This window comes from Balearica regulorum, chromosome 18 (genome assembly GCF_011004875.1).
Source record: "Balearica regulorum gibbericeps isolate bBalReg1 chromosome 18, bBalReg1.pri, whole genome shotgun sequence".
Taxonomy (NCBI): Eukaryota; Metazoa; Chordata; class Aves; order Gruiformes; family Gruidae; genus Balearica; species Balearica regulorum.
In genome coordinates, this window is record NC_046201.1 from 716293 (window position 1) to 735683 (window position 19391).

Consider the following 19391-nt stretch of genomic DNA (forward strand, 5'->3'; position numbering starts at 1 on the left):
CAGCACCCCCACCCAGCGCACTCGCCGAGCCGGCACGACCCGGCTCCCTCCCGCTGTGCCGCCACACACCCTCTGGCCAGGGGGCTCCGCGCAGGCAGCAGCACCATCCTGCACACCCACCGCGGCAGCAGCGCGGGGTTTTGCACCCCCCCGCCTGGCCCCAGCCGCACTGACTGCAGGCGCCGCTGCCTCGGCTCTTGGAGAACGCTCAGGCTCTTCCCAAAGAAGAGCAAGAGGCGCGAGGAGGAGCGATCTCGCTGCTGAGGCGAAGGAGACGGGGGCACGGGATGGAGGAGCTGTCAGGGAGCGTCAGAGCCTCACCAGACACGCCGCGCTCTTCCCACGGCCGAGGGGAGCGGGGGATCGCGGTGCACATTTAACGTCCTTGCAGCCATTACGTCGTGGTTGTCGGGCTTTGGCTCCATCCCCTGGTTCACCCCACATCCCTCCCCAGCCCTGGCTCCCTGACAAACTCCCACCGGCGCGAGCAGGTTGCAGCACCGCTGCTCGCTTCCCGCAGCTCCCACCATTACTCAGCAGCCGAGGGAATCGCTCAGAGCTACAAGGTCACTCAAAAACACCATCTGTCCAAGCACTGCTCCTCGCCCCAGAGAGAGCAGGAGAGAAATTATTCCAACACGCTGAAGGCCACCATCCCCCCTTCCGCCGCCCCGGCCGCACACCAGCATCGCTCGCTTGGCCCCGGCTGTGGCAAGGGGGGGAGCTCGGCATCGCCGCCCAGGGAGACCCCCTGCCCATCGCACCAGCGAGGCAGCCCTGGGCAAGCAGCACCTGGGCTGGGGCAACCTCCCACGCCAGGCAGCAGGGAGCCTCTGCATCACCAGGGCACCCGAAACCTCCGGAAGCAGACGGGAAAACCTCCCAAAGCGCCCAGCTGCAGGGCGAGGGGTTTGTGCTGAGGAGCGTGGGGAGGCCATGGCTATAAACACGATCGCCCCAGGCCGGCAAACACGCCAAGGCTGCCAAGATAAAATACGTCTGCCCAAGGCAGCGAGCTGGCTGCGGGTCGCTCCCCGGGCAGCAGGCGAGTGAAGAGGAACGTGTCCGGCAAGTGGGAACAGCACCCAGCGAGCCCTGCTCAGCGCCCACCCCATCACCTGTGCCGGCCAGGGGCCAGGGCTGCCTCCACGGAACCCGGCTGGCGGCCCCCTCCAAGGCAGCGGTGGGTGCAACGGTGGGGGTGTGACCTCCCTTGTGTGGGGAGGACCAGCTGCGGAAGCGCCATGACAGCCCCCGGGAACCGCCTGCCCCAGGCCCCCTCCCTCCAGCGCCGCCCGGGGACTGTCTCTGGGGAGCTGAAGTCACTTGCACCCAGGCTCTGAAGTCACATTCGTCTCTGCTTGTGCTACTTCTCCTGCGCTTCCAAGTGTCAACAACGCGGGCGCTATCTTTATCGAGGCAGTTGTCCCCCACACGCCATGTCCCAGATGCACTTTCCCAGCTGCTCGCAGCCAGGCGCTTTCCCAGCCCCGTTTTCTCGCCAGGAAAGGCACGGCACGGTGCGGGGCTGCCAGCGACGGCTGGGCACCGAGCGGAGGGACTCTGACTCACACCCAGCCCAGCCAATGAATAAATATTTGACTTGAGTTCATTTGCAAACTTAATAACGGGGAGCACATCCAAGGTGCTCAAGCGGAGCTCGGAGGCGCGTCCCCACGTTCCAGGCAGCGCGGCCGCCTCTGCCGAGGGGGCAGGAGCAGCGCCCGGCTGTTCCCCCCGGCAACGAGCATCCCCGAGTTTCCCTCCTTCATCCCCCAGCGCCCGTAGCTCTACCCCACCGCTGCGAGGCCCTGGGCTGTGGTGGTGTCGGCAGAGGCAGGCATTGCCCACGGGGCTGCACCGCAGCGGGGTCGTCCACCGGCTGCCGGCACCTCGGTGGCCCCGGGACCCCGCGCCAGCCCCAGCGCCCACGGGCTGGTCCCGCAGCGAGCCTTGCCGTGCGTGAGATCCTTTCCATATGGGAGCAGCCAGCGGAGCTGCCAGCTCCCGGCTCCAGCGCTTGCCGCTACATCTGGAAACTCTTCTCACCCTTAATTGTTCTTAATGCTTTAACACGCGGAGTGACTAATAAGACACTAATTGGGCGGCGTTAGCAGCAAGAGACAGAGCGGGGAGCGCGGCTGGCAGTGCCCTCTGTGCCGAGCCGGCGCTCTCCCAGCCGCTTAGCTGCCGGTGTGCCGCAAGTGTCATAAATCACTGCAAACCCAGCGCTTTTCCCTTCTCGGCCTTTCCCAGAGCGGTGGGAAACCCGCCTCCAGCAGTGGGGAGAGCAAAGAGCTCCAGATTTCAGCTTGTTATCGTACGGCTGCCTGCACCCCGGGAGCAAGGGAAGAGCAAGGCCCCCCCGGGAGGGACGTCCCCGCAGACAGGCACCCGGTGGCCCCCCTGACTCCCCACATCGCTCCCCTCTGGCGCCGAGCCCGGGGCTGCCACGTCCGCGCTCCGCCACCACCGCCGGCATCGCCTGCCCGCGGCTCGCGTGCCGGACACCGCCGGGACAGGCTCCTGCCTGACATTGCTCACAGCAAGCAGACGCGAGAAGACAAGTGATGAATGGCCACGGGGAACGCACCCGCTCCTGCGGGATTTATGGCAGCAGCTGCTGCTGCGGGGGAGCTGGGGCAGAGGATGTCTGTGCTTGGGACCCTCCTGCCCCCCGGAGCGCCGTGGGGTGACGGCCCCCCACTGCCCCGGGGAGCTCCCGCGGAGCTGCCAGCCCTGCCTGCACGTCTGCCCGCAGCACTGCACTCGCTGGAGCTGCTCGACAGCGGGAAATAAGCACAAATCTTGTTACACACTGGCTAAGCCTCCCTGGGCATGTTTTCTATAAATCTCCTGGAATTTATTATATGATAACTAGCCTGGAAAAGCTAAATTAAATCCACAGCCAAGAAACTGACTTTCAAGTGTGACCTAATTTACTCGCTCAGAGGGGAGGAGGGAGCGGGGATCCCGGTGCCAGTCGTTCCCGGGATGACCTCCCTGTGCAGCCGCACCCCCCCATCCTCCTCCTCGCCGTGACTTTGGGGACGGAGCTGCGCAGCCTTTCATGTCTGAGCGGATCTCACACTCCCACTCGCTGGAACAAAAGCGCCTCAAGGGCTCCCCTGTCAGATGTTTCTCCATTGCTCATCTTCAAGCCTTCCTTTAAGGAGCGCTCTCCTCCCGGGGGGGGCTCCGGCAGGTTTGGGGATGACGGGGAGCGTCGTCGCAGGGGCTCCGCATCGGCGTGCTCCTCCGCCGTCCCGGTGAGCCTCGTGCCCTGCACCAGCAGCCTCGTTGGCAGTTCACGGGTGGCAACCCAGAGCCCTCGTGCCAGGCTCCAGCGAGGAAGACGGCTCGCAGAGAAGGACGGTTTATGGGCAGAGGAGAAAGCAGCAGGGAAAAAGTGGCTGGGGAAGAGGCTCGGCAGCCTGAGCCGGGGCGAGCCCACCTCTCCCCGGGTGGCCAGAGCGGGTCCCGGCAGCAACGGCTGCACCGGTGCATTCCCAGGGACGGGCACCTCCCTCCCCACGCAGGGGCACGACACCATCACTGCCAGGGTACCACCGCGACTCCAAACCCCCACAAAAAGCGGCACAGCCCCGGCCCCAAACCCGTCCATGCCCCAGAATGCCGCAAGGTCCCGGGAGGAACTCCCAGCGCTCCTGCTCTGGACAGGGCGCACGTCATGGGCCAGCTCCGGCGCACCACGGTGCCGTGGGGCAGCCCTGCATGGCTCCTCTTCCTGCGGTGCCATGGGGCAGGGGCCGGGCAGCACCGCGCCTCCCCCTCGCCCCACCGCCCCTGCCCGCTGGGCTCGGGGCCCCTTTGCGGGAGCGGGCTGCACGAGGCAGCAGCGCGGTGTGGGCAGCGCGGGCCGGGCCCGCGGCAAGGGTGACGTGGGCAGAGCGGGACCGCGGTGCTCCGGCAGACCCGGGGGTGGGCTCGGGGCTGGCACGCGGGCGCGTGCTGTTGTTCTGGAACGGAGTGCACTGGCAGAGCGGCATGTGGGAAGCTTGCATAATAGTGCCAGCCCACACTACGCCTGCTCCTTCCCAGCATGATCAGCCCCTCGCTTTCATGAGCAATAACATCCACCCCAAGTTTTCTAAAAGACAAAAAAACCCGCTCAAGGTGATACACAGAGCTCAGCTGCCTTCGCTGCCTTCAAACTGATAAATGCAGCTGGGAAATCCATCTGCACAGCCTCTTCGCGGAGGTGAGGCGTCTCTAATCCCTAGCTCGGGACGCGGACACTCAAAACCTCGCTCCCTGTTTGATGATTTCCAACCACGCACTTGGGACGGGGCAGAGCGGAGGAGCTGGCGTGCGGCGAGCAGCACGGCGAGGCGGGGACACGTGGCTCCCCGGCGCCGGGACCCCTCGGCGGGCTGAGCTGGGGGGAAGAGCGGTCCTGGCTCGGGGGTCCCTGGGGAGCGGCAGCCGGCGGGGCAGGGCGCTGGGAGACGCGTGCAGTGGCAGACGGTGCCATGTGCCCTGTCCCCAAGCGGCGCCCAGGCCCCGGCCCTCGTGTCGAAAGCGTGGCTGCCACAGCGCTGCCGCAGCCCCCTCCGAGAGCCGGCTGCACCCTCGGGTACTCACAACACCGGGAGGAAACAGGGACGACGGCTCGTCTGGAGAAGAAAGTCACGCTGCCTTTGCCAGGTTTAAATTTTAACTACTCGTTAGGCTGGTGCAAGCTCCCAGTGCAGGCTGGTGTCAGCACGAGGCGGGGTTGTAGTCCGTGTAACGTGAACTGACGGGGACGGGGTCAAACCAGACCAAACGGAAGCCACGCACGCAGCCGCGGCGGGTTTTTGTGGCACGGTCTGTGCCGAGAGCCGGGCTGCCAAGTGCAGGGCTGCGCGTGCATCGCACTCACACGCTCCCCTGCCAAGGTCCAGCGCGCTGCGGGACCCCTGCAGCGAGCAGGAGGGAGATGGCCAGGACCAATCCCCAGGGAGCAGCGGGGAGCCCAGCGCCCAGGGCAGGACCAGACCCTCCCACCCCCCGTCCCACGAGGACCGGAGTGGCCGTGGCTTCCCCCCGCGACGCTTCCCTTCGCCAGGTCATCTCACGACAGCCTGGGCTTCGGGCACTGGTGCCACCGCAGGGGGGCACGGGATCCGTACCCAGCGCTGGTGCAAAGCACACAACAGGCTGAATCGCTGGCAGCTGCTGCCCCAGGCGTGGCCCGTGGGAAGCAGCAGCTTCATCCTCAACCGAAAACCATCTCCACGCTCCCCCCCTCCTACCTGGGCTGCTCAGTGGGAGCGATGTACCCGGAGGCCAAGAGCAGGTACCTCGTGCTGCGGTGGCAGGCGGGAGCTCACGCTCGCGTTCGCCCCTCGGAGCCGTCGGGAAGAGCCGTCGGGGTCTCACAGCAGCAGCTTCTCAGCCTGAAAGAGAGAGGGAGAGGCTCCAGTCCCGTCCCTGTGTAGGCATCGCTGCTAATAACGGAGGAGGACGCCGCAGAGCTCGGCGCCTCTGAAAGCCACGGCTTCCAGGGACTCGCACGCCGCTTGTCCCACTCTTTTAAAGCACAATTATCTCACGGCTGGAGAGCAGCTTTGGAGCGTGGCCCGGCTGCCTGACACGCACAGAGGCAGCTCGGCAGGCAGGACCCTGCCCACGGCAAAGCCCCCTGGAGAGGGGGAAGCGCGGCTGGCCCTGGGGAACGGGGCTCGGCTGCAAGGAGGCACGGCAGGTCCCTGGCTCGGGGGTCCCCGGCAGGGCCACATCCTGCTCTCTGCACTGATGCAGGGTGCTGAGGCTGGCCCTGCCACCGTGGGGAGCAGAAGCCCTGGCCTCGGCAGAGCACATGGGATTGAGATGAGGAAAAGCAAAGGCTTCTTCCCAAGGGAAAAAGCACCCCCCAACCCACTCGTTCCCCGCCAAAGGCTCCTCGGAGACAACCCGCAGCCCCACGTCACTCTCAGCAGGTCTGGTTTGTTTTTCCCCGACCCAGGTTGAACAGGAGATAATTTAACAGCTTGTCCCCCATTGTAATGGGACTTTTTTCCCTGCTTCCCCCCAAGCAGCCCATCCATCACGGCGCCGAGCGGCGACGTCCACCCTGCGACCTCTGCCAGGCAGCCCCCCCGCCCGCCGTGAGTTATGACGCCTGCACCGTGCGGCAGGACGGGCTCGGCGCACCGGCTCCGTGCCGGGAGCTGAGATTTATCCCCTCGGCGGAATAGGGGGCAGAGGCCGGGAGATAAGTCACAGCAAAGCTGCAGGAGCGTCTCTCAAGGTCCTCCAAGGTTGGCTCATTAAAAAGCAAGGAGAAGAGGAAAGGAAAAAAAAAAAAATGCCCGCAGTGGTGTGGCTCACGAATCACCCTCCTGCCTTCAAATCAGCCAAAACCAGGAGGGAAGCGGAAAGGGGGCCGGAAGCCCCCGGGCTGGCTCTGCAGCAATCCCCGGGGGAGGCTGCTGGCTGGGGCCGTGCGAAGCCACCAGCCTCCCCCAAAACCCATCCCAACAGCATCCCAATAAACAAAGCAGCGCGGTGCCCGGACAGGGATGTCACTTCCCAGCAGTGCAGGAGCACAGCGGCCCTGGGGAAGGGGCGAGAGAGCCGGTAAGCAGCCGATGGGCAGCCCGCAGAGGCGCTCGGATGCTGGCCACGGGAGGATGTGGAGGACGACAGGCAGAGGGACCCCAAACACGGCACAGAACGGCCCCTGTGGCTCCCCGGCCTCCCGGGGAGGAGATGGCCAGGGCTGCCGGGTGGGCACGCTCCCGTGGCCGTCCCCATCGGGGGGGCAGAAAGCAGGCAGGCGGGCAGCCCTGGGCTCGACAATCAGCCCTCGGCCCCACATCGTCGCCCTGTCCCAGCCCCGTGGTGACACCCGTCCCTGCTCTGCAGGCTCCAGCATCCCCGGCCACGCGGCAGGGACAGACACCCCCGGCCCCAGGAGCGGGCTGGAGCACGCAGACCCCCTGCGGCCGGCTCCGGGGTGCAGCCGCCAGGCTCTGCCGCAAAACCCAGGCACACCAAGCGCGCTGCCGGGAGCGGGCACCATCCCCACGATGGGAAGCCATCGCCACTTTTGGGGACAGACCACAGAAAACCCCCAGAGAAACAGTGAACAGCACAGAAACTCCCCAGCCTCCCCAAACTTGCTGGAATTCCCCTTCTGCCTCATTAGTCCTGCTCATTAGGCTCTGCTCCTGATTAGCACGCAGAGCTAGAGCACAGCTCAGCACAACTTCACTCTCCCCATCCCCCTCCATCCCAGCCACCTTTAACGCGGGTCTGTCACGGCGGGACCCCCGAGCCCCCAGCGCGGGACCCCCTTTGCCGTCCCCTCCCGGGGCAGCTGCCACCACAGCCCCGCTCCTCCCCGCCTCGCGTCCTTCCTGCGTCACCAGGAACCGCAGCAGAGCTGGGGGTTCAGCGGGGATTCGCCCGTCCCGGCTCCTGAGGGGCTTTTGAATCGCACGCACGTCTCTCCCCCCTGCACACCCCCGACGCAGCCCCCACCCCGCTCACCGGCTGTCCCCCCCCCACGTGCCGCTGCCCAGGCAGAGGAGGGAGCGGGGAGCCGGGACGGGCACCTCCACGCTGCCCAGGCCAGCGTCGGGCACCCCGCGTCCCCTGGGAAAGGCGGTCGGCCAGCCCGACACCTCCGGGGGAACCGGCCGAGGCGGGTGCTCGAGGCATGAGCGGTTTTAAGCCTGAGGGAGCTGGGCGTGAGGGCTCACACGAGGATCATCTCCGAATTCCTGCACCACACGGGGCAAAGAACTTCCCCCAGCAATCCTTGAAACGGCAGCTCCTGCCTGAGCCCACCTTCGCTCTCCAACCGCTTCTCCCGGCACTCCAGCGGCCGAGAGCCCTCTCCCCCAGACGCCAGCCCAGCGCTGGGCAGCACCCGAGGCAGCACCCCTGGGTCTCCTCCCCGACACCGTATTTCCAGCACGAACTCATTTAGCTACAGCTTCCACGCTCGCGTTGCGGGATTTACCCGAGACCAAAAAAACCCAACCCATGCACATGCAGCGAGCGCAGGACACGATAGACGCGGGGAAAACCCAACAGCATCCCTAAAACAAGACGACCACAGTAATATTTTTTCAGCACCTTCTATTTTCAAAAGCAAACCCACATGTTACAGGGGGATGGGGCCGGCACGTTCCCCACCGGGGCGCGGGACTGGTGGGGACCAGCAGCACCCCTCGCCCGCAGCAGCCAGCCCCGCTCCTGCAACATCCCCCCCGCAGGGAAACCGGTCCAGCCCCAGGAGGGGTGGTGCAAGCGGATCGCCGACCCCCAGGGGCATCTCCCCCAGGAGCCACCGGGCTTTTACTGCGCAATAAAACATTGCGATTAGATCTACAAGCCAACCCCCGGAAGGCTAAGAGGTTTTATCAAAGCCAGCAGCACCCCAGGGAGGAAAGATAAGGGCAGCTGCCCCCAGCGTCTGCAGGCCCAGGGCCGGCCCGACGGCTGCTGTTGCTGGGGGGGTGCGGGACCGGGGCTGCGCCTGCTCGTTTTCGGGAGCTGAGCCCCCGCCGCAGTCCCCACGCTCCCAGCAGGACGCCCGGCCCCAGCCCCGCGCGGTCTGTCGGACTTCGCCCTGGCAGCGGGGTGACGGAGAAATCCCCCCGGGCAGGGCGGTGCTGGCGGGGGGCTGTGAAGGCGAATACCCGCAGTGACTTGTCCCTGCGTCGCTGGGAGGGGCAGAGCGGAATTTTCTTGCAGCAGCAAACGCACTGAAGCAGCACTTGGAGCCTGTGCAGCCCGAGATACAGCTCCTGCTCCAGCCCAGATCAGGAGCTATTTCCCACTTATCTGTGCCGAGCCTGCTATCTGCGCAGCAGAACACGGCGCTTGGTAATAGGATTTTGATGCTGAACAGAAGATGTTTTTTCCCCCAGTCTCACTTACGTCACACCTGGAGGTATCCACGGCCATAGAGGTGACACAGAGGAAGGCTAAAGTGTTTCAACTCTTGCGCTGAGGGAGCAGCTTCTCCTTTAGCTGCAAAACAGCAGAATTAAAGCAATCTCATATAAGCCGCCCACTTCGTGCCCCCGCTCCAGCACAGGCCTGGGGACAGGAGGGAGAAGAGCACAGCCCTGCTGCAGCACCCCCGCAGCACCCCCGACCCCACCGGCCGCAGCAGGACCCCGGCTCCCCCCCACAAACCCCCAGGGGAGCAGACACAGCCCCCCGGCTCCTGGGGCTGTGCTGGGAGTGGGGGGAGCCAGCACCCCCCGGGCATCCCCCGCTCCCAGCGCTCCCCCGGCCCCGGGCTCCGCTGTCAGCTGCATCCTGCGCCGCAGGGACCACCCACGCACAGCAACAGCAGCAGCAGCACGGAGCCAGGCTTGGGTGGTGGAGCCACGCTCGCAGCTGCCTCGGGAAAGGGGAGGAAGGCTTGTCACCTCCCTGCCACCCTCCTCCCCGTCTGAGCGAGAGGAAGGTCCCACGCACCCCCGCTGCCGGAGCTGGGAAAGTCTCTGCCTGCCACAGACAAAACCAAAGGATGGGAACCACCCCCGCCAGGCGCGGGTGACATCTCACCCAGGGGAACGCTGCCGGCGCGGCGTCGGGGCTGTCACCGCCTCCCACGGCGCAGAGCGGGCGGACGAAGGGCCCTTGCAGAAAAGCACCGGGCCGGTGGTGGACGGCGGCTCCGAGCACCCGCGAGCAGCGGCGGGGAGAGGAAAGTCCGGCCAAGGCCAGGCCGTTGTCAGCGTGCCGTGGCTGGGCTCCGGCAGGCTTGAGCGGCCGGGCTGAGGGCACGCGCGCCGAGGGGCACACGCGGGGCGCACGCTGCTCTCACGGGGCGCACGCTGCTCTCGCGGGGCGCACTGCAGCACTCCAGAAGCCCTGAACAGGCTGCGAGCAGGCACAGGCTGCGTGAGCCGGAAGGAAAGTGCTCGTTAAGGAGCGAAGCGGGAAGGGAACTCGAGGAGCTCGGGGAGCAGGATGCGTCCCTGCTCATAGCATTTGCATTTTTCTCGCCCAGCTCCAGAGAACAGGGAGTTATCACAGCCTCAGTAAAGAGCCCCGCTGCACTAAAGGTGCGCTGTTATTAGATAAAAGAGCCGGGAAAGAAGTGAAAGACAGGCAACGAATGGAAGGAGAAACCATCTTGAACAAAAGGACGGAGAAAACAGTCCCGGGAAGTGCCGCAGGAGCCGCGGGGTCGGGGACGGAGGGGACCTGTCAGCCGCCCCTGGCCCCTCCTGCCAGCCGGGAAGGCAGCCTGCGGGACGTGACCCCCCCGGGACCACAGCCCTACGGTCCTGCAATTCTGTTTTCAGTGTTGCAGTTCAGAACATCACACTCTGCCTTTTCCTTCGTCCCCCGATGCTCAGAGGCAGCGCGGTGGCTGTGAGCGGCCGGGATGCTTCACCACCCACCTCCGGCGGCAGCAGCGGGGGCCCAGGCAGGGCTGCGGGTCCCTGCTCCCCCGGGGCAGCCCTGGGCACCCAGGGGCTGGGGCACAGCTCCCACCGAGCCCGAGAACTGCTCTGCAGCTGCACCCTGCCCCTCTGACACGGGCATGGGTGACAGCCCCCGACGTCCCGCACGGCCCCGTGCCGGCGAGGCAGAGCAGCGGTACCGCCGAGCTGCCGCAGACCCCGTCCTGCACAGCCCGTGCTCGGGCAGCGCGTGCCCAGGAGCCGGGGTGGGGGCGGGCAGCGCTGGCTGGGGGGCACGGGGATGCCAGGACGGCGGTTGCAGTCTGTTTCCCTGCACAAGTGCATTAAGTATTCTGCGCAGCACTTTTGCTGTAAATCACTTCCTATTCAGGCTCACTGCTGAGGGTCTCTGAAGGTCGATTTTCCATGGTTATGACAACAAAAACTAAAATTGGGTCAAACCTGAAAGGTATTATCTTCCTCCAAGCTGCTAAATGCACAATAGTAATGAGGTTGGTTAAGCAATTCACCCACAGACTGCATTATTTGCTCTGAAGATGTATTAACCAGTTAAATGAGCGTGATAAGGCAGCTCTGCTTATTTCTCCCACCAGCCGCACAGAAGATCTGAGGTTCTGGGTCTCCGTATCCCGGCTAATAACCGAGACCGCAGACGCGCCGACAAAGGCGGCCGGCACCGCGCCGCTCCGGGCCAGGCTCTGCCCAGCCTGACCCGCGGGAACACAAAGGGAACTTTAAAGGCATCCAGCGGCTGAGAGCCATTTGAAAAAATAATTATACATCCTCCCTCCCCTTTCTCTTTCTTCTTCTTAAATGCTCCCCCCATCCAACCTCCCAACGAAAGAGCACAAACCCGCGGGCTGCCCCGGCAGAGGCAGGTTTTAGCAGCAGCCCCGCTCCGGGATGGGGGTTTATCCCCGGCAAACGTACGGCCGACCCGGCTGCTCCGTGTCCGTTCCTGCCGCTGCTGGGGCACGGGATGGGGGGGTCAAAACCCACCAAACCCACCTGCCCAGGTCAGGGTGCTGCTCCGCACGCGCATCGGAGGACACCTCGCAGCCGGTGCCCCAGGGATGCTGGAAGCCGCCCGTGCCCACGCCAGAGCTCTCCATACCTGCTGCGGCGGATAAGGGGCAGCCGGGCAGGGGCCGTCCAGGGCCCCCACCCAGGAGCCTCCACCCCCATGGGGCAGCGGTGGCGGCTGTGGGACGCAAAGAACATTTGTTTTTATGGGATTTCTGCTGTTTTTCCTAAAACAAACACCCATTAATATAAATATAACTGATGTAAACAAGCACGACCCTAAAATCCATGTGCAGCTGTATGTAACGGGGGAGAGGGAGGGAGGGAGGGAGGAGAAACACTTTAATTAATCCCTAAAATGAATGAGATGGAAAAACTCAAACTGCAGAGAAAGCATCTGGTACTGCTGCAGAAAGGGACTGCCCAGGACGCAGGGTCACGCTCTGCCACATAACGCCGGCGGTGCCACCGGGTCCCGCCACCCCCCCGGCACCAGCCCACCGGTGGGAGAGCTGTGCCACGTCCTCATCACCCAGGGAGGGGAGACCGCGGCGGTGCCAGTCCCACCGTCTGCAGCCCCGTCCCCAAGCTGGGCACATCGCAGTCCTGCCCGCTCGGCCGCTGCCCCCCGGCCCGGCTCGGCTCCGGTGAGAGGCTGATCGGACCACATCTCGGTTCTCCCGTCCATCTCCAGGAGGGGCCACCCAGATCTCCTGGAAGCTGGGTACCTGCAGCCCACGGCCCCGCCGGGGCGATCGCCCAGGGCAACTTCGCGAAGTTTGCACAAGAAGGGGCTCAGCGGAGCTCGGGCTCTCGTGGGCCGTGGGACCCAAACCCTCCACCCCTCTCCAGGCTGGTTTTCATGGCGCAGCACCCGAACAGCCGCTCCGGGCAGCTCTGGGGGTAGGCAGCCGGTGGGAGGGCAGAGAACAAAAACCAGCCGGGTGCTGCAGGGTGACGGCTGTGCCCCTCGCGAGCTGCCCCCGGGTCCCTGGCTCCATCCCCAGCGCAGGGAGCATCTTCGGCGCACCGAGGAGGCACGTCTGCAAGACCAAGGGAGGTGGCAGGAGGGTCCCACCACCCACGGGAGGACCCAGCCCCCCGCCGGGGAGCACGGAGAAAGCCTTGGTGCATCTCTCCCGGTGATCCAGCTGGTGCTTTGCCAGGAGGAAGGGGCTGCATGGAGAAACGTCAGCACTTTCTAGCGCAGAAGGATGAAGGTATCTTGAAGCGGGATGTGTGTGGATGGAAGCTCTGGGACCAGCACTACAACCTCTACAAGCCACCTCCCGCGTGACCGAAATACGGCTGCAAAATGGTACCTGAGGAACAAGGGGGAGAGAGATCACGGAGCAGATCCGAGGAGCTCCAAGAAGGGAGGAAAAGGGCTGTCTCCTGAGGCTGGCGGGGGTCAGAGAGCGATCAGCAGATCTGCACAGCGTAACGGGACAGCCACAGTCCACACGACGAGCTCTTCCAGGCCTCCCTCACAGGCGGCTCACTGCGAGTGGCTGTTTGAAGCCAAATACAAAGAAAGTTGGACAAATGCGAAAGGACAACCTTGGTGCTCCTGCCCTTCTACGGTCTGAACCCCAGACTGCACCCGGGATCTCTGCGGCGAGCAGAGCTGGAGCCCAGCCTGGAGCATCACGCGGAGCAGGGGCTGCACACAGTGAGCGGGGACCCGCGGTGCCCACAGCCACGCAAGGAGACCCGGTCTAGCAGGAGAGGGCCCCGGCAGAGGGTAGAAGGTACCGCAGGGCCAAAATTGCACCGCACAGAGGATCCGAGATTCAAGAGCGAGACCTGTCTTGCCTCTGCCGGGTTCTGAAGAGGCATCGCCCAGGAGAGCTGTGGGCAGCATCAGCCGGCTTCACCGCCCGCAACACTGCCTGCCCGGTGGGGCACGGAGAAGGAAGAGGGAGAGACCACACCTGAGGTGGTGACACCCCAAAAGGGCAGCGAGGACCTGAGCCAGCACCCCGGCAAACCCACCGCTTCGCCCTCTCCCACAGAGACCCCTGGCCCTCAGTCCCCACACCAAGGGCTGGGACCGCAGTGCTGGCGGGGGGAGGCAGGAGGACCTGAGCTGTGCCGGTGTTGCCCTCCGCAGCACAAGCAGAGGCAGGTCAGCACGGAGCCCGGCGTCGCTCTCCAGCCCGGATGCACCGAGCCCCTGATTCTGGCAGCCTGCCCATCCGCAGAGCCATGCCTGCACCCCTGCCTGGCCCCTGCCTGCACACACGCACTGGACTCTCAAGGTGACACTCGGCTACCCGGGGATGTGCTCATCAGATCCATCCCGCTCCTCCTCTCATTACAGGATCTCAAGCCCCGTCCCTCGCCATCGGCCGCTCACTGGTCGTATTGTCAAGAAGCTGACTCAGCATCAGCCACGGCAAACCCCGCGAGGCCGGGTGCCAGGGAACGGGGGAATCCCTCATTCTGGCTTGAGGAAGACTCCGGCCCCACAGGATGGCCGCCACACTCAGCCCCAGCACGCCGGCACCTCCAACCGCCTTGAGCTCCGTCCCAGGCCTGCGGCAGCCCAGGCCAGGCTGCGGTCCCGCTGCTCCGGGCCAGCAAGGTCCTGAGGGACCGTCCTTGGTCCCAAACCTGGAGAGCAAATACACGACACAGTTCCTCCCAGAGCAATGTCGACCACCAGCGCTGCTCCTCCAAGACCTACAGCAGCTTTTGGGGTTCGCCTGCCAGCTGCAGCCCCAACGCAGTGCAAGTCGGCTGCACCGACAATACACCGGGCGCATCGCCAGCTCCGGTGCCCACCTCTGCCGTGGCGGTGGAAGGCCAGCCTGCCGGCACAGCGCTCTGCTCTGCGAAGCGCCGGCCCCCTGTTCTCTTACCTCAGCATGGCGTTCATGCTGCCGAGGGTCCTCGGCGGCAAAGGCTCCAGGACGGGTAGGTGGGACGACAGCACCCACCAGGAGGTCAGGTCCCACCAGGACCTGCCCAAGTGCCGGTGCTGGCGCCGCACGGAGCTCCGCACCTCGCCAGCCCTCCCGGCCGCTATGGGGACACGGGGCTCCCGGCGCTGCCTTTGGAGCCGGCTGCCGCAGCGCACGCGTCCTCCCCCCTGCCCTTTCCAACACCGCTGGTGATGGGAGGGAGTTAGAAATGCCACGAGAAGCATTCCTCATTTTGAGAAGCCGGATCATCTGAAGACTGGCAACAGCCCAGAGCCTGGCGAGACAAACCCCAGATTTACGACCAGCGTGGACGGAGAGACAGAAGAGCTTCGGTGAACCTGGTTAAGACCCCATGGGAAAGCTGACAGGGAGAGCGCTGAGTGAGCCGGCAACTCCAGCTCTCTGTGGGAAAACCAAAAGCCACACAAGAAAGGAGCCCAGCGGCCCCAGGACCCAAGGGGAGGGGGCTGCCGAAGGACGGGGTGCCAGGGCCAACAGGACAAGCAGCGGGACACCGCACCCCGTGCAGGGAGCGGGGACCAGGCGGCGGGCGCTGGGACAGCAAAGCATCGCTGCTGGAGCACCCCGTGCTGCCTGCGGCACTGATCCAGCCTCCCCCCACCCCTCCTCCTCCTCCTCCTCCTCCAGGGCTTCTTCCTCTGCTTCCCCTCTTTGTCATTCCTCTCAGCTCACGCCTCTTCTCTGCTCTCCTTCAGCTGCTCGCAGCAATAATCCAGGGCACTAACGCCCCGGCAGATTGCTCAGTGCCGCTCCCCGGCTGCTGCTGACCGGGGTTTTAATGACTCCCCCGGCCGCGGCAGGGACTGATCCCCACCTCCGCCGGCTGCCAGCGAGGCTCCCCGCTCCCTCCTCCGCGAAACACTTGCACCTAACGAGGCCGGGGCACAGCGCAGGGATGAGCCGGGAGCACCCACCACCTCCTGGCTCAGCAGGGGCTCAGCCCTGGATCTGCTCTCGCCGCACGCCCGGGCTCTCAGCCGCCCCGGGGACTGGTGTAATCCCCTCCGAAGCCCCAGCACCGCGGGGCTCCCTGGCCCCCCGGGACAGGCGAGCGCAGCCAAGGGCACAGATGCAGCAGAGCCGGAGGGGCCGCAGGCTGATGGCACGCCGCGTGTTCCTCGGGGACAGGGAAAGGACAACTGCGGCTCGGCGTCGGTCAGACGGGTACTTCCCAAAGCATCGCGGCTCGGGGCTCTGCAGAGGCAGGGACCGGACAGGGGACCGAGGCTCTGCCTGCCTGGGGGACGGGCAGCACCCTGGGCTTCACCCACCCCCATGCCAGCACCTGATGCACCGGAGCAAATCCAGCAGAAGGCCACGGCGATGGTCGGAGGCTGGAGGCAGGACAGAGGCGCAGAGGGAGGTGGGGTGCTCAGTCCAGAGAAGAGGAGGCTCATGGGCACCGGGGGGGTTATGGGGAGGACGGAGCCAGGGCAGGCAGCAGGCAGGGCAGTGGAGCTCCATTTGCAGTGTCCTGTTCCCCACCAAATCTTGCCATCCACATCAGCAAAGAAATCTGAGAGGCAAGCAGCAGCCACACTCCAGGAACCGCAAAGCCCAGGCAGTGCTAACTGCTGCCATCCCCGCCAGTCCCTGCCCGGCATCCCCGCGGCTCGGTGCCTGCCCCGGCTGCAGGGAGCAGCAGATGAGCCGGGGGCGCAGGGGTTACCCCCCCGCAGCCTCCAGCCCGGCCTGACCCCTCGCAGCCAGGCACACCGCTCGCTGCCAGGCTGCAGGTCCCTGCGTCCCGTCCTTTAATTAACATTCCACATGTAAAGTTGGGATTGTAATTACTGCAACTGATTAACAGGCCGAAGGTAGTCCGTCTCCGAGGGAGCAGATTAGCAGAGGCTCTCTCGAGCTCCTGCTCTCACCTCGGCACTGTCAGTGCATTTTAAGCAGGGGCCCGATGCCCCCGCGGTCGGTGATTAATGGGCAAGCTGGGCGAGGAGGACGTGCGGTGGCTCCATCCCCGCTGCTCTTCCCACGCTCCCACTGGGGCAGGATGGGACCAGGCTCCATCGGGAGACACCGGAGGGGACGATGCTGGGCAGGGAGAGGAGAGGGGAGAGGGGAGAGGAGAGGGGAGAGGGGAGAGGAGCAGCTCAGCCACGCAGAGCAGAGAGGAGACCCCCTGAGAGCAGCTCCCTGGTGCAAGAGGCAGCGGCACATGGGCAGGAAGCGATGCTGCCAGATCCCTGCCTGTTCTCACGTGTGCTGGTCGCGGGGCCGTTTCCCCAGGGTTTGGCTCTAACCCGGCCGGGGTGGGATGCTCCAGGCTCAGCCAAGCCAGGAGAGCCCTCACTGCTGGGGCTGCGGTGCAGGGAGCTCACACCTCCCCCAAGAAACATTCCCCTTAATGAGCTAATCCAAAAAATTAAGCCAGAACTCCCCTCGTCCTGGCTACTTGTCACCCCAGGGTCTGCAAAGCCACGGGGCCAGGGTGTCCCACAGGAGCCTGCCCCTCACCTCCCATCAGGGCTGCTCGCAGCACAAGGCAGCTTTGTCCCACGGCAGCCCCCCAGCACCCAGCCCGGCCCCACAGCAGCCCCCCCAGCACCCAGCCCGGCCCCACGGCATCCCCCCCCAGCACCCATACAGCCCAACTCCTCACCTCCCTCCTGGTTCCTCCTCCAGCTCTGCCCATGCTGGCGGTGTCACCCGGCCACCGAGTCCTGCCCCAGAGTTGTCACAGCCGGGCAGAGCCGTGCCAGCCTTGGGACACGCACCCCCTTCCCCTGCGGGGCCGAGCCCAGCCTGCGCCATGGGTCCCAGGGGTCCCACCGCTGCCCAGCCACCAACCCCCCCCCAGCCACGCAGCTCCTCGGCCGGGGCCCCCACGCTTTTTGGATGTGAAAACGCATGAGAACATCCCACGTCCCCAGCTCACCCCTTCCCAGCTCACCCGCGGCCTCGGACCCCGCGCTACTCGCCCGTGCACGGCTGCACCGCGCTCAACCTGGGGCGTGCAAAGGAGAGCCGCCAGCAGGAGCGCGCCCAACGCGACTCCAGTAATTACAAGCAGATAAGGCTATCGGCTGTAATTAACCACTACCCACAGGCAGACCGCTCGGCTGCAGAGAGTTTCTTCCCTTCTTTTCCCCAAGACTGCAAAATAAATTATCCTGCAAAGTTAGCAGAGGCTGAGCTATGGAAACAATTAAACAAAAATTAAATCTAATTCATTTATACTCTGAGCACAAAGTGGATAATGTGGGGGTTTTCTTCTCTCTCCTCTCTTTGCCTTGGTGTTACAGAGGACTATTATGGGAAATTAATCATGGGGAAAAGCAATGAACGTGATCTATCGCTCTTTAAAAGTGCACTGTAGCGATTATATAAAAATCTATTAGAGAGGCCAGGAAATAGAAGAGTGACACCATTTAAAAGGAAAAAGGAGACAGGGCTGGTGGCAAAGGGATCGATTTCTTAACAGACGGATCCGTGACAGAGGGAGCGGGAGGTCAGGCCCGTACCGCCGCAGACCCCGGGGGCAGCTGTGCAGACCGTGGCCAGCCCCTGCACCACGACGGCTTCGGGGGACGCAGCCGGACCCCGGGGGTTGCACACGTCACGCCCCAAAAACGCAGCGCAATGCCCCCCAGCAGAGCTGGGGCTGCCCCGGCAGGAAGGGCTGGCCCCCCCGGGGCTCCCACCGAGCAGGGTCCCCCGGTGCCTGCTGCCAGCACGGGCACGCCGCAGCAGCGCACCCCTCCGCGGCTCCAAGGTTTGCTGCACAGGCTCTTTGCCTCCGCACGTCTGCACGTCTCCTGGGGGCTCCGGCGCTTGCCGGGGGGCTGCGGGGGTGAGAGTGCAAGGCCCAGGCGATGGCCAGAGCGATATCAAGGAGCCAGCTCCGGGGTGCGAGGATGCCCGTGGGAGGGAACGGCACGGCACCGGGCGAGCACGGCTGTCCGGCCATCGGCCACCAGCAGAAGATGCTGGGGAGAGCGCAGCGCCAGCAACACCGGCAGCAGCACCAGCAGCGGGTCACTGCCCTGCCCGGCACAGCCCCAGCGCCCACCCCAGGCGTGGGGGTGGCAGCCGGAGGCAGCTCCCAGGTGCCGGAGCAGAGCTGGAGCTGTTCGGCACCTCCAGCCGCTCCTCCGCGGACACGGCCCTGGGTTTCAGCGCCCAAACAAGCAGCGCTCCGGCCCCTTCTGCCCGCGCGAGCACAGTCACCCCCACACAGCTGCAGCATCGCATCACACACACACACCCCCCCTCCCCGTAGCTGGCACTGTCCCCCACCCAAGGGGTCCCCAGGAGAGCGACCCCCATCATTAACGATGATTGTGAGAGCAGACCCTCGCTGCACCGGCAGTAAACAAGGCCGGGCCCTGCCCAGCCGCCCCCAGCACTGCCGGCCCCCCCAGCGCACGCTCGGCTGTTTTAACGGCTGCGATAAAACCTTCGCCGAGGCAGATTCCACCATAAATCCTGGCCCGCAGCGGGGCCAGCCCCAGGCCAGCCTGATGCTTTAACGACACCATCAATCCCCGGGGAGCCGGAGGCGGAGCGGGGGGACGCGTGGGCTCCAGCCCCGGCACGCGGCCAGGCAGGCGCAGACCCCCCTGAGCCTGACCCCCCCCAGGGAGCCGTCCTGGGGTCGGGGCATTGCTCCGAGGGGCTCAGCGTGATGCCGGCGGGTGCCGCACCTTGGGGCTGAGGCCGTGGTGAAGCGGCGATCGCTGCTCATCTCCATGTACACAACGGGCAATCCCGTACCGACGGGCTCGCCCACAGCCACCGCGGCCTCCCGGGGCCATCACCCCCAAACCAACAATTACAAACTCTCCGCTTCTACATTAATGCAGGCAAACGCCTTTACGCAACTTTAATGGCACTTTCTCCTCCCCACCAGGTGAATGGAAGCCAAATACACCACTCTCCCTCCAATGCATCTTTTCAATGATTTGGAAAAAAAAAGTGGAAAAAAAAACCCCCTTTGATCTCAGCAGCCCGTTTGTTTAGCCCATGCCGGGATTTAATTGAGAAGGGATGTCCTTGAATA

At 65.0% G+C, this 19391-nt stretch overlaps 1 protein-coding gene across 26 annotated transcripts in view; it reads right to left on the bottom strand.

Moving 5' to 3' along the window:
• Nucleotides 1-19391, bottom strand: part of RBFOX3 (RNA binding fox-1 homolog 3) — a 183023-nt gene that overhangs the window by 92497 nt on the left and 71135 nt on the right. For 12 of the 26 annotated variants that reach the window (XM_075770650.1, XM_075770677.1, XM_075770670.1 and 9 more), the window contains exon 2: nucleotides 5259-5402. The exons of 4 other annotated variants lie outside the window; for them this stretch is intronic. The gene's annotated coding sequence lies outside the window, so the exon portion shown is untranslated. Of the gene's footprint in view, nucleotides 1-5258; nucleotides 5403-8898; nucleotides 8992-19391 lie in introns of all 26 variants that reach the window. 10 more of the 26 variants (XM_075770672.1, XM_075770648.1, XM_075770663.1 and 7 more) reach the window with 3 other exon arrangements.